Source organism: Pogona vitticeps, chromosome 2, assembly GCF_051106095.1.
Source record: "Pogona vitticeps strain Pit_001003342236 chromosome 2, PviZW2.1, whole genome shotgun sequence".
Taxonomy (NCBI): domain Eukaryota; kingdom Metazoa; phylum Chordata; class Lepidosauria; order Squamata; family Agamidae; genus Pogona; species Pogona vitticeps.
In genome coordinates, this window is record NC_135784.1 from 105,120,019 (window position 1) to 105,126,018 (window position 6,000).

Genomic DNA, 6,000 nt, shown 5'->3' on the forward strand with positions numbered 1-6,000 from the left:
TATTTTTGAGGTGGGACTGAATACTGTTTGTAGATTTTTTTTCAAAAGTTTCCCCATGCGGTCTGTGACCACTTTGATGCATGGCAGAAATATTTTATTTGTACGTGCCTATTTTGGAATAGCCATTTGGCTGTAGGGCCCAATTCAGGTGGTTGAGTTCAGTGCTGAGAAATTGAGCTTCACAGTTCCAATGTGCACGGTCTACCAGTGTTTTGATCATGCCTCTTTTTTGTTGTGGGTGGTGGTTGGAGCTTTTATGTAGGTACCGGTCTGTGTGGGTGGGTTTTCTGTAGACCTTGTTTCCCAATAGGAGGTCAGGTTTGCGTATGACCATGATATCTAAGAAAGGGAATTGGCCCTCTATTTCTTTTTCCATGGTGAATTGTATATTTGGGTGGATGCTTTTGAGATGGCTTAGAAATTCTTCCAGTTTTTCTTCACTGTGGCTCCAAATTGCGAAGGTTTCATCCATGTATCGGAACCAGACTGTGGGTGCGAAGGGTGCCAAAGCCTGGGCCTGTTTTTCGAAATGTTCCATGTAGAAGTTTGCTATTCTGAGGGGGCTCCCAGTGGCCACTCCATTTGTCTGTTCATAGAAATCATTATGCCACGGAAAGTAGCTGGTTGTTAGGCAGTTGTGGAAAAGGGCCTTGATGTCTTCTGGAAAGATCTGCTGGATGAGTGTCTGAGTGTCCTTTATTGATTTCATTGTGACTTTATATAAACTGAACTGTAGTCCTCCATCCAAAATTCCCTACTTCCCTTTCATAAAAATGAAATCAGAACAAAGCGGTCATTCTTCTACATGGGGAACAATCATCTATGATTTTTTTCCTGAACCTAGTGTGGTCTTGCACCTCTCTGATTTCTCCCACTCTATGGAATGTGTAAACAAGGCAAATTCGTGACAGATTCTGTTCTGGGTGGGAAACATCGTGTGCCAGGACTCCTGCTCATTTGTATCAAGTGGCAGGCCATCTGTAATAAAGTTGAGCCAGACCTCTTACGTACCTCCCTTAGCCTAGGTCAGAAAAAGGTATTAGGTAGACCCTGCGAGTGGAGCTAAAAGCCTGCTAATATTACACAAAGGTGGCTGGAGCAGTCTTTCGAAGTTTGTGAACTCAAATTTCAAAGGAATCCCCTACTTAAGTGCTGAAGACCCACCACAAAGCAAGAGGAAGTAGAAGGAGCCTCCTGGAAGAGGGGAAAGCATTGTTTGTACCATTTGGATGCCTCCTGGGCCATGACGTGCAGCCGGTCGAACCTTCACTTCCAGAAGCACTGCACTGCAAACTTGCTGCTGAGCAAAATGACCCTGTGGCCCCTTTTAGGACCAAACCTGACAATAATTTCTAATATTTTAATTTGTATTTAATTCTTAAGATATATTTAATATAGAGCCATAATTTTAAATATTACAAGACTTTGATACTGAGAAAGAAAGAAAGACCACCAAACAAAGCAAGCCGATCCAAAGGCGAGATAATTTTACGCTGTGACACCCCTAAACTCACATCTGCTGAGAATTTATCTCCTCCAGACATGGGCTCTACCATCTCTACCATCTGTTTCTGGCCTCTCTGCAAGATTTACTATTAAAATTTAGGGAGGAACGGTTTCCCCCTGTGTGGGCGCAGACAATTACCACCCGTTAGTGATCAAGCATTTCTCCAAATATTTAAGTTATTTATATAAAACAAAAATACAGTCGTTTACATTTTCATGTATACAGAAAGTACATTAACATGCTACAGTCTTTATTTCTTAAAAGCCTTTTGGAGACGCCTGAAGCCAAAGGGCATCTGTCACAGGAACAAAACCCATCCACAGCTGTGGTTACTCCATCTCCCACATACCATGGCCTACATGGTCTGGAAGGTTTACACTTAACGTCTCTGGTTTCACTGCATACCGTACAGTGACAAAAAAATCAGGGGAAACGGCTCAGAAATGAAACAGCATCAACTAGGCAAAAAGCAGCCATCCTTTGCTGCACCACACATCGCCATTCTTCTTGTCATTGAGACTGAGGGAAGGCTTTGAGCGAAGGCAGCAGTAGAAAGACAAACTAGCCCATTTTGTGTTTGTTTGCTACATAACTCTTGAATCAGGGATATGATTCTGCTCCCAGAAATAACCATGTAGAAAAAGAAAACACACAGAACAACAATGGTAGTTACACTTTTCCTTTGCATCTTTTTATATATTCTAATTTCATGTTTTATCATTTTAGCTGTGTTGGCCTCTTACAGTGCAAAGGCAGGATAGAAATGTAAATATATATATGAGTATGTACATGTATGCATATGCATTTTGAGCCAGTATTGGCATTACAGATTTTTATACCTCGTTCAGATAAAGGTTAACACACTTCACCCTACTTAAACCAAAGGAACAAATCTGTCAGATTTTCCAACCATTTTAGTGGTCACATTTTTCAACCATTTCTCTGTGTAAGGCCTTCTTGTCTGCAGTCCTCACTTCCCAGATTCAGGCATCTTAAAACCTGATCTTAGGCTTTGCTGCACAGTATCAAGAAAGCACAAATACAACTGGCTCTCAATAGCAACACAAGAGGGATTTTCATCACTGTCCCTTGTGGGACATGGCCACCTCATTAGCAGCATTGCATTTGCACTGGGGGAAGTAATGGTCAAAGAGCAAGCATATCTTCAGCCAGCATTCAAGCATCAGGTGGTGGGGGGGCAGTAGCTACACATATGTCAAGACAGCTACTCCCCCATAAATACTACCTCATGAGTCATGAAACCGATGTTTAAACTTTAATTTTGAAGTCACATCTTCTACATTTCTGATCCTACAAGACTAGACCTCCCATTAGACACAGAGCTACTGCAGCCTGATGCTGGTTGATCATACTGTTACTCCTGCCACAATAGTACTGAGTGTTATTGCATTTGTAAATAAAATTAATTATCCAGAATCCAATAGTAAATCACAATTACAGTAGGCCCATTGAATCATTCAACTTACATAGGTGTTGACTCAACAAATTCTCACTAATTCAATGGGTCTACACCAGGTGTAATTTACTACTAGATTTCAACCATTGCTTTTTCAAAACTTAGTCCAGAAGATATACAGCAGCATGTTTTCAGAGCTCATTGCGAAGCCTATATCTGAAATACCTTCCTTTCTAAAGCCTGAATCCCCACTGTCTTTTATAACTAACAGCATGATTCAGTTCACCATTCCAGTTCTACAACTTCCCAGCCTTACAAAGGTTTGTAATGCCTTGCAAACCTTATAGATGTGCATTTCTGCATGGGTTCAAAGATGTCTTCTGTGTGATGACATTAATCCCTAACCCCAGGCAAACTCTTTGGTAAATCCTCCCAGGGATCTTCTTGTACAGGTTCTCTCCCAACAGGCCACCTGAAAGCAGCACTGAGTGACATAACGAAGTAACATTCTTCACTCAAAACAGACCCATTATGAAAAAATGATCATTTGCTTCTTGGGGCATACCCTTTTTAACGTATCTGCTCATTGTTTTGAAAGTTTGTTTGGTTGATTTTTTTTTTGCAGTGATCCTGTGACAGATTATATGTTTTATTTTAATACATTTATGTCTTCTGATTCTAGATGATGTTCCCAAACCATCTATGTGACTCCAGTATGTATGATTTCATGCTTTGCTCTTTCTTTCCAAACAGGACTTATTTTCAAAGTTTGGCTTGAGGGTTTCCCCAGTGCATTTTGTCAAGAAAGAGGTGGAGTTTTTTATACAGTTCTGCCCTTACTTAATTTGACTAAAGGAAGAAACAGCTGAGAATTCTATTAATGGGTCCCTGCATGGCACATTCACAATTTAAAAGCTAACTGCTGGCCTTGGATGGCTACAAATAATTTACAAATGAATAGTAAAGATCCATTTAGCTTCAAACAGCAGCCGATATCAGGAAACAATGGCAACTGTCATGTTCATAGCCCGCAAAACCACTTGCTCTTAAGTTACTTCAGTGAAACATCTCCAGTGTAAATTAACCCAGGCTTACAGCTAAAAAGGCTTGGACTTTTAGTGCAGCTCATTCTGAATTAATAAAGGGCTCCTGTCCTAAACAAGATATAACCTAATTATATCAGGCTCTTCTATTATTAGCAGATAATATCATGTTTAAACCTTTAGGTTCCAGGTTAATATAACAAAAGAGACATCAGTACAAAAAGCAAATGGAATGGGTGAGAAACAGCATTTCAATGTGTTTCTTCATCTTTTTGGGCATCTCTTGCTGCCCTCACTGTTAATTTATTTTTCTCATTGAGAGTGCAACAAACTGCATTAAAACGGTTGTTTAGCACTGTCTCTAGGCATGACTGAACTTTAAGATACACAATTATCCCTTTCTGAGTCTTCCACTGAGAGTTTCAAGTCCACCTTGCTTTGTAAACCTCTATTCATTTTTCCTAAAACTATGTGCACATAATCAGAAATCTGAATCAATCAACATAATTTAGATACCATACATAATCCCCCAGATTTATCATTTCTAAATATAGAACTATAGAGCAAATCCTTGATAAAAAAAAAACAGTCAAAATTACCTGCGTGTCATCCTCTGATGTTGTCTTCGTTTAACAGTATTTTCCAAGCCGTAGCTTGAGATTCCTTTTGAGTGATGTAGCCAATATTGTTTCCCTCGCACTGGGAGCACAGAGCAAACTACTTTATTGCAGTTCTTCTTTTACTCCTGTGTGCATTTCCTTAAACGTGGTAAGGGAGCTGGACTCAGCTGGTTGAGTTTTCTTTGGTTCCCTTAGCTACTTTTAGATCATCAAGGTAATTGGAAGAATTCCCCGTCCAATCCTGTGGAAGTAGGTGGAGTTAGAATAATTGAACCTGAAACTCAGCCTTCAGAGCAAAAGCCTGTCAGCCTGACCCAGATCTCCTCCAGCACAAGGAAAAGAAAAGCACCCGCCAGCACTGGACAAAAGGATAAACAGGAGGATTTATGCTGCTGATTAAACTATGAGTCAAGACTGGTTCAGTTTGTAACAGGAACCCTTATGGCACTGAAAGGCCCACAGGACAGCTACATGTCATTCATGTCCTCTTTCTTAGGAGAGGAACCTCATGTGCCTCCTTGGTCCTTAAAAGGGCTCCTTGGTCCCCCTTGTTTTTTATTCTGTTTTCCACCTGTCAGGCATTCACACAGTTTTGATATGAATGCTCTGCATCCCCTTCACAACACAATTTATTTAAAGCACAGAAGCAAAAGTTTGGCTTTCCTAAAGAGGATGGGCAGCTAGTGTTCCCTTATTTACAGTTTTTTTTTTTTACAAGAGTACTCTTTGAAAATTATATACAGAATCATGATGTGAAGAAATGTTAGACCCATATCTACTTGTGCAGCCATTGGACACTTACTAGAATCCAGTGACAACACAGGTTTGACTATACCTGAAGGATACATAACCACTGGGAGGGACCGCTGAAGTCCAGTGAAAACATTGCTTTGCAAATATATGGGACTGCCAATCTGGGCCCAGCAAGCCCAGGAAAAAGATGTCAGAAGAGCATGGAATACACGCTTCTTGCAGCTTCAAGGAGGCATTGCCAGTCAAATGAGGCAGAACTGAGGCAGAAGTTATCATTGCCCAAAGACAGCATTTCTCTACTACACTAGTTTAGGCAAGAAGTAATTTGTGGTATCATTCTTATTAACAAAAACAACAACAGACTAAAGACCTTGTGGACATACTCTCCTCAGAGAAACCTAACTGTAATCACACAGAGGCACAGCCTCACCTTTCAATTTTGCTTCATGAAGAATAAACGAAACAGTCTGAAGGGTAGCCTTGAAACTTCACAGTCCCTGCTCTTCTGTTGGGAGCTACAGATGGAACTACCAATGACTTTCCACATGTGGGGCAACATTTTTATGGTGCATATCCCCTATGTTTGTACTCATACTCATGGGTCTGACATGTATATTCCTGTGATCAGGAAAATATAATTCACCTTAACTTTTTTCACCG

The 6,000-nt window shown here is 40.5% G+C and overlaps 1 protein-coding gene across 1 annotated transcript in view; it reads right to left on the bottom strand.

The window, feature by feature from the left end:
* The window catches only part of SHROOM1 (shroom family member 1), a 51,200-nt gene extending 46,448 nt beyond the window's left edge, over positions 1-4,752 (bottom strand). The window contains exon 1 of the mRNA XM_020813670.3: positions 4,567-4,752. The gene's annotated coding sequence lies outside the window, so the exon portion shown is untranslated. The remainder of the gene's footprint in view (positions 1-4,566) is intronic.
* Between the last annotated feature and the right edge of the window lie 1,248 nt (positions 4,753-6,000).